Raw genomic sequence first — 9,276 nt, 5'->3', positions numbered from 1 at the left:
TCCAAATGAAGAAACTACAATGGCAGTAGTTTGGATTTCGTTGCCGAATCTATCACCGGAGTTATTTGCATTGCGTTCATTGTTATAATGTACTTCTGCTGCTGGAAAACCTTTCGCCATTAATAAAGTGATGCAAATAAAATATAGACCAAGCACAACGAGGGTAAAGGTGATCTTGGATCTGATAAATAAGCATCCCGTACTAATGCAGTACCTGGAAAAGACACTACTGCTGCAATTGTTTTGAATTGTGAAGGGGTTCTGAGTACTGCTGATGTAGTTGTTTCAAATTGTGAAGTGTTTAGGAGTACTGATGCTGGTGTTATTGAAGATACAACAGCACCAACAGATGGACAATTGTGTTTTGTGGTTGATACACAGGGAACTGGGAAAAGGTTTGATATTCTGACTACTGCTGATGCTATACTAATTGAAGCTGGGCAGCCTATGGATGGTGTTGGTCATTCACAGGTTCTTAATGCAAGCTAGGAGGTCCAACTTAAATCAGGTATTACTGGTGTTGTTGATGTTCCAATTGCAGCAGCTCTTGTTAGAGTGTCCCATGATCTGAAGGCTGCTAAAGATCCTATGAGTAATCGAGTTTCAACTGGGGTTACTGAAGGTCCAAGTACTATGCAAAAATATACAGAAGCTGGAAACAAAACCATTAATGGACAAGGGCAGATTAACGAACAGATTGTAGCAGATGAGAAGGATAAAACAACTGGGCATGTGGTTGATCGAGGTTTAGCTGGAGCTTTTAAAGGTTCAGTTATTGAACCTAGGTATCTTCAGCATATGATGAATGATAGTGCATTAGCTGCAGTTGTTCGAGCCATCATTGTTAAGAATAATGCAGTAGTAGCAGGTGCACAATTTGATACTCCTGGCAATGTTAAATCAGATGTGCAAGCAGCTCGTTTAGATACTGTTGTTGTTATTGGATCAGGTGCTGGCCAAACTTCTAATGGCCAAGGAAAAGCTAAAGATCAACAGGTTACTCAAGTAGCTTCTAAACATACTACTGCTAACAGGATAGGACAAGAAATTATCAAGAATGCCCATCTGATGCCAAAAACTGAAAGTATTTCGATTGGAAAACTAAAGAGCAAGCTTAATTTCGATGCTCCAGAGTTCATTCCTAGAAAGTCTCCTGGTGCTACCTTTATTCACAATGCAGTAACCCCACCAAATGATGGGCAGGAACATAGTGGAACAAGCAAAGCAGGTGCTATCTGGATGAAAAATGCAACAATAAAAAGGATTGGGCAGCAGCAGCTGTTTGCAAACACTCCAACTGATACTCTTGTGTCTGGTCAATATGCAGCAACACCAGCAGTTGCTAGACAGTAGAAGCAAATTGCAAGCACGCCACAAGCAGTAATATCAACTCCAAATGCTGGACAACAGCGGCAACATTTACAACCATGTATTGCAGTAATGACTACACAAGCTGGACAACAACAATTGGTTACAACCACTCCAGCTATTTCTGTGGAGGATAGAATGTTACTAGAGGCAATGGAAATTTCTAACCCCCTAAACATGTTAGCTCCATCTCAAGTTAGCAGCACTGGACATACGAGTAGGGCTAGAAATAATATGCAAAAGGTTGATCAACTTCAAGACAATGGAGTAATAATGAAATCACTAGATACAAATGTACTGATGGCACAAATTACTGCCCAAAACTATCCAAATCCAATGAACATGGGCAGAGATTTGTATGAAGAGGGAGAGGAAGATGAACTCATGCAACAATGCCGGGCAGAGGCAGCAAAAAGAGGTGATTTATCACCAATGCATAGTGCACAAAGTAAGAAGACTCATACAAGGAATAAGAGTTGGGACGGCAAGGTGAATGAGGAAGTAAACGTTAGGCGACTCCCAATGAGAGTTGCCAAACAAAAATAGGCAGCCCCAACTACATCTACAAGGTCCAAACATTCAATAAAAAAGTCATGAATTTTGAAGAGGTTTGATGAAGATGATCAAGAACTACAAATTGAAGAAGTTACAAGTTTGGGCAACAAGGGACAAGAATCAAATTCCTACATCTTATTTTACCATTTTATTAGTATAGTCATTTGTAATATCATCACGGAGTATGTTATAAACTCTGTGATGATCATAAAATATTTAGTGCTCTCTAGCTCTTTCTTTTTACATGCTTCTTAGTAGGCGAGGATATTTATGCCTCAATAGGATTTGTAAGGTAAGGTTAGGCCCAGTATGTGGTTGCTCATGTCCTATGCCTTTGGAAAGACATCCAAATGGCTATGAGATTATATGCCCTCGTGAGACTTTACCGGCAGATCCATGATCCTCTACATGAGACTACCATCATAAGGGAATGTGAGGCGCAAAGGAGTGATTATATAGCCAAGGCATTCAGAAAACACTACTAGTGCTATTGTCCCTCTTATTTGTACTTTTCCTATGTGTTGTGCTTTTCTTTTCTATTATTAATAAAATAACTATTGGGCACGCCTAGTAGTATATGGGGTGTAACACTGCCTCACAACCCACGTGGAACAATAAAGTATTACATGGAATAGCTGACGATAGAAATAACATCCAAAGCTAAGACTCTTCCATAAGCAACGCTGTGCTGAAACGAACATATCCGGCCTGATATAGAGCACACATTAACATTTAGATCTATCCATGGACCTCAACCGATTCTGATCGTCCCGCACTGGGCTAATAACCTTTCAAGGACCCACAATACCCCTTTTTTCATTACACCCAAGAACAGCCGTCAAATCCGAAACAAACTCGCGCGGTCCACAATCCAAGGAATGGAATACCCCTCAGGTATAAACTCTCTCACATTAGCGATAGTACCATAATCCCACACTTGGTTTCAATCTTTAATAATCAAGTGACTAACATGTCACACTTATACTAATCTTTCCGTGGGGCACGCTCTTACAACCTTCCGCTCAGGTAGAAAAGTTCGCGAGTCAAATCGTTCCAATTCTGTAAGGCAAATCATTCCAATTCTGTAAGGCAAATCAAAAATCCGCGAGTCAGTACACAAAGTCTCTTCCACCAAACATCATTGTCAGGTGACATTAAACAAAAGTGTCAACTTGCTCTTAACATCTGAATACACCCCCTGCTCATCCGAGCTCGTGACAATCTATCAACACCGAATCGCAACCTTGACCTACAACTCTCAGTCCCCATGCTGCTCACGGTACTTATCATACCGCTATTCAGTGATACACGCATTCACCATAACCATTGAACTACTGGTGGTGATAAAACACTTCATTGGCTACAGACCTTTCACTTAACTCATTTCAGAAGAACCGTTGTAACACGCAACTGAATTCTGATAACCGCCGAAAATACAATCCTCAAGTCGTGATCTAAACCGTCATAACTCTTCCGGAAATCCATTTACACAACAAGGCCATTAGAATCAAATACTTTCCAAACCAATCAAATTAGGGTTGCTTTCAACCCTCATACGTACCGCCACAAATCACATTCATAACTTAACATGCTGAAGGAATTGATTATTTCCACCATCATGCCGATTCAACCATTACTAACCGATCTGACTTCTTCTAATTTACTTATAACTTGCCATGGAAATAGTAATAGTTCCATTCAAAAATATAACAAACTCAACCTCCATTCATCCTGAATGACCCCATTTCACGAGACCATGTTGCCTCAAAACCCACAAACCATCTGATGCCTTCCTCATGCACACAATGGCATATCCAACTGGTACTATCACTAGAGAGTGGAGACCCTATGTTAGAAAAGAAGACTATGGAGTGGAGACCCTATGTCTAAAATAACATCAACTAGGGAGTGGATACTCTATGTTGTAAAAGAAGACAAGGGAGTGGAGACCCTATGTCTAAAATAAAATAAACTAGGGAGTGGAGACCCTATGTTGGAAAAGAGACTAGGGAGAGGAGACGCTATGTCTAATATAAAATCAACTAGGGAGCTGAGACCCTATGTTGGAATAGAGACTAGGTATTAGAGACCTTATGTGAAAAATAACATCAACTAGGGAGTGGAGACCTTATGTTGGAAAAGAACACTGGCTAGTGGAGACCCTATGTCTAAAATAAAATCAACTAAGGAGTGGAGAACCTATGTTGCAAAATAAGACTAGGGAGTGGAAACCCTATGTCTAAAATAACATCAACTAGGGAGTGGAGACCCTATGTTGGAAAAGAAGACTAGCGAGTGGAGACCCTATGTCTAAAATAAAAGCAACTAGGGAGTGGAGACACTGTGTTGGAAAGACACTAGGGAGTGGTGACCATATGTCTAAAATAAAATCAACTAGGGAGTGGAGACTTTATGTTAGAAAAGAAACTAGGGAGTGGAGACCCTATGTTGGAAACGAAGACTAGGGAGTGGAGGCCCTATGTCTGAAATAACATCAACTAGGGAGTGGAGACCCTATGTTGGAAAAGAAGACTAACGAGTGGAGATCCTATGTCTAAAATAAAATCTACTAGGGAGAGGAGACCCTATGTCTAAAATAAAATCAACTAGGGAGTGGAGACCCTATTTTGAAAGACGCAGCTAGGGATTGGTGTACCCTATACTGCCATGATTTTGAACACTTTTTTTATTTATTTATTTATTTAGAGAATGAGAAAAATGCTGGAAAGAAATTGGAGAAGACTTCCGTTTTGGAGTTGTTGCTGCTGCAGAGCGGTTTCTTGCTCCCGTGCAGTTTCTTTTTCTTTTTTCTTTTTTTTTGTGTTGCACCTGTTTCTTGCAAGGTTGCTTTTGGATTGCAAATGTTTCCTTTTTTTCAAACAAAGAACAATTGTTAGTTTGAAATAGTGACTGGTTTTGTGTCCTTAAATGTTTCAGTCACCTGATCTCGGCCCGGCTTCTTCGATGATACTTTTAACTGCAACTGGTTGTTTCCTGAATATCGATTTCACTTCTGGCCCCGGAGAACCTTTGGCTTTTCTAAATTTTAAAATGATGGAATGGAAAATAAATTTTAGACAAGAGGTATCCCTTTAGGGGAAAGGAAATAAGGACTTATCTGGAGTACCTACGGACTTCAATGAACATGACATGCCTTTTGGACTAGATTCCTGATCCGTGCAAACAATCCGACTCACAGAAATTCATCACATCTTTTGCCTCGAAATCGAGAAAGTGTGCTCAGGACTGTCAATACCAATGGCTTTGAAAATCCATTTTTTGATCAGTAGTGCCCTTTGCGGGTTTTCACCAGCTAACTTCTCTCATTTCTCTTCTCACCATCGCCTTATAGTGCTCTTTGCGAGTTTTCACTAGCAAGACTCTCTCATTTTGGTTTCTTTACTCACCATCACCTTACGAGCCCGTGAGGGTTTTCACCAACAAGACTCTCTCATTTTATTTCTCTCATTTTTGTTGTATCAGATCCAAGTGACTGTATCCTCTAATTCTTGAACATTCTCGTTGATTGATTAGAAGGACTTGAAAAGGATTTGGGTAAAAAGGATTTGGATTGAATTATAACTTTGGAACCTTTCAGGCGAAACAATCGCCGAACCATTATAACATCTGCCCTAGTTTCAACGTTTTGGGGGAATGTGGATTTTTATTTTGATGTGACTAAACCCCAGAGAGAGGCTGCCTATGTATCCTTTTAGAATCAAGTCGAACTTAGTTCAATGAACTTTGTTTTTGATTTTCTATTGTCTTTCTATTTCTTTTGTTTCTTTTTCTTTTCATTTTTGATTTTTTTTTATAATAACTTTCAGGTTCCAAAGAGGGTAATCAAAGAAAAGGGAAGCGACTCAAAGGGTTTACAAAGGATTGGTAGTGTTTGGGTAGCAAGCAAAAAGGCCTTCGTCATCCCAATCGGAGCATACTAAAGCTTGTAAAAAAGGGTCAAACATAATACCTTTTGACCGCATCTGCATTGACAGCTGACTCGGGGACATCTCCTTCGATGGCTCCCAAATACAGCACTCCCTTCGACAACATTCTTCTTATAATGTACGGACCTTTCCAATTTGGAGAAAATTTCCTTTGGTTTCTTCATGATTCGGGAGAATACGTCTCAGAACGAGTTGCCCCACTTCGAATTTTCTAGGCTGCACTTTCTTGTTGTAGGCACGAGCCATTCTTTGTTGGTACAACTGCCCGTGGACAACTGCGACCATCCGCTTTTCATCAATGTAGTTAATTGTTCTAACCGGGTTTTGACCCATTCATCATCCTCGATCTCGGCTTCAACAATGATCCGAAGAGAGGGAATCTCAACTTCTGCAGGTATTACGGCTTCAGTGCCATAAACAAATAAGTAGGGGGTGGCCCCAACTAATGTGCGCACAGTTGTGCGATATCACAATAGTGCAAAGGGCAACTTTTCATGCCATTGTCTAGAACCCTGAACCATTTTTATGAGGATCTTCTTGATGTTCTTGTTTGCAGCTTCAACGACGCCATTAGCTTTGGGCCGATAAGGGGTAGAATTACGATGCATAATTTTAAATGTTCGCATACCTCCCTCATTAAGTGGTTTTTCATATTTGTAGCATTATCCGTAATGATAGTTTTAGGAATACTAAAATGACAAATAATGTTGGAATGCACGAAGTCCACCACTGCTTTCTTGGTGACGGCTTTTGAAAGTGACTGCTTCGACCCACTTTGTGAAATAATCAATGGCAACCAAGATGAATCTGTGCATATTTGATGCTTTCGGCTCGATTGCCAAATAACATCCATGCCCTAAGCAACGAACAGTCAAGGCACTGACATAGGATGTAGCTTTGAAGGCGGTGCATGAATCAGGTCACCGTGTATCTGGCACTGATGGCATTTCTAGACGAAACTGAAACAATCTTTTTCCATTGTCATCCAGTAATAACCTTCTCGGTATTTTTCTTGCAAGGACATACCCGCTCATGTGAGGCCCACATACTCCCGAATGCACTTCATTCATGATCTTTTCAGCTTCTTGGGAATCTACGCACCTCAAAAGGTCCAAATCTGGAGTTCTTTTGTATAGGACCTCTCAACTAAAAAAGAAACTGGTTGCAAGCCTTCTAATAGTTCTCTTTTGATCTCCACTGGCCTGCTCAAGATATATTTTTGTTTTCAAAAACCTTTTGATATCATGATACCATGGCTGGACATCTGGCTCCATTTCAATTGCGTTACAATAACCATGCCTTTCTCGAACTTGGATTTCCAGCGGGTCAATATGAACATTACCCGGGTGCGGCAGCATTGAGGCCAAAGTAGCTAGTGCTTCAGCTAGCTCATTGTGGAATCGAGGAATATACCTGAACTCGATGGACTTGAACTGTTTCCTGAGATCTTCCACATGTTGCCTGTATGGAGGAGTTTGATGCCTCGAGTTTCCCACTCACCTTGGGCTTGCCAAATGATCAAATCAGAATTCCCCATGATTAATAATTCCTTTACATCCAGATCAACTGCCATGTTTAGGCCCATGATGTAGGCTTCATACTCGGCAGTGTTGTTTGTACAGAAATATCAAAGACGGGTTGTGGCCGGATAGTGCTGACCTGCGTTTACGGCCCCATCAAAGAACATTTTCTAGGCATCAGTGTTCTCTGAAATTACTTCAACCAAGTTTACTTCCTCATCCGGAAAGTAAGTGCTTAGGGGTTGGTATTCATCATCGGCTGGGTTCTCGGCTAGATGATCCGCCAATGCTTGGGCTTTCATCGTCGTGCGAGTGACATAGACAATGTCAAACTCAAAGAGCAAGATCTACCATTTTGCTAACCTTCCAGTAGGCATTGGCTTCTGGAATATATATACTTCAAAGGATCTATCCTGGTTATGAGATATGTTGTGTAAGCCAGCAAGTAATGTCTGAGCTTTTGGGGGACCCAAGTTAGGGCACAACAAGTTCTTTCCAACAAAGTGTACTTGGCTTCATAACTGGTGAACTTCTTGCTCAGATAGTATATGGCTTGTTCTCTCTTCCCGGTCACATCGTGTTGCCCCAGCACACAGCTAAAAGAATTCTCCAGGACTGTCAGGTATAAGAACAAAGGTCTTCTTGGCTCGGGTGGAACCAACACTTGCGGATTTGACAGATATTCTTTGATTTTATCAAAAGCTTCTTGACACTCGTTTGTCCATTTGATTGCCGCGTCTTTTTTTAACAACTTGAATATGGTCTCATAAGTGGTAATAAGCTGAGCGATGAATCTGCTGATGTAATTCAGCCTCCTTAGCAGACTCATGAACTTTTTCTTACTTTTCGGAGGTGGAAAGTCCCGAATAGACTTTATCTTTGTTGGATCTAACTCGATACCCCTCCGACTGACTATAAACCCCAGAAGTTTCCCAAACAGAACTCTGAATACACATTTAGCTGGGTTCAATTTCAATTCATACCTGCACAGAAGCTCAAAGAATTTTTTCAGATCTCACACATGGTCTTCTTGCGTTCTGGATTTAATGATCACATCATCCACATATACCTTAATCTCCTGATGCATCATGTCATGGAAGATGGCAGTCATAGTTCTCATATAAGTTGCCCTGGCATTTTTCAGACCAAATGGCATGACCCTGTAACAGCAAGTGACCCAAGGTGTGGTGAAAGCAGTCTTTTCTGCGTCTTCTTCATCCATCAGAACATGGTGATACCCAGCATAACAATCCACGAAAGACTGTATTTCATGTTTAGCACAGTAGTAAACAAGAATATGGATGTTTGGCAGTGGAAAGTTGTCCTTGGGACTTTGCCTTGTTCAAATCCCGGTAATCAACACACACTCAGGTTTTTCCATCTTTCTTCAGCACTGGAACCACGTTAGCCAGCCAGGTGGTGTATCGGACCACTCGAATCATACCAGCCTTCAGTTGTTTGGTGACTTCTTCCTTGATCTTATCACCGATGTCAGTTTTGAATTTTCTTTGCTTCTGTTGGACTGGTGGATAACCGGGATAGATAGGCAATTTATGTACCACCAAATCAACGCTCAGCCCTGGCATATTATCATAAGACCATGAAAACACATCTTTGAATTCAAACAAATGCTGGATCAAGACATCTCTAGTTCTTTCATAAGCGTGAATGCTTATCATGGTTTCTCGAATCTCTTCTGAACTGGCCAAATTGACTAGCTCGGTTTCATTTAAGTCTGGCTTAGGCTTATTCTCAAATTGTTCCAATTCTCGATTTATTTCCCTAAAAGCCTCATCTTCATCATATTCTGGCTCTTGATTCATTATTTCAAAGTTAGACAGCATTTTAGGATCTGGGCAAAACGTCCGCAAGCATGTCATGTTATT

This window comes from Nicotiana tabacum, chromosome 12, assembly GCF_000715075.1.
Source record: "Nicotiana tabacum cultivar K326 chromosome 12, ASM71507v2, whole genome shotgun sequence".
NCBI classification, from domain to species: domain Eukaryota; kingdom Viridiplantae; phylum Streptophyta; class Magnoliopsida; order Solanales; family Solanaceae; genus Nicotiana; species Nicotiana tabacum.
This window is presented reverse-complemented; position numbering follows the sequence as displayed.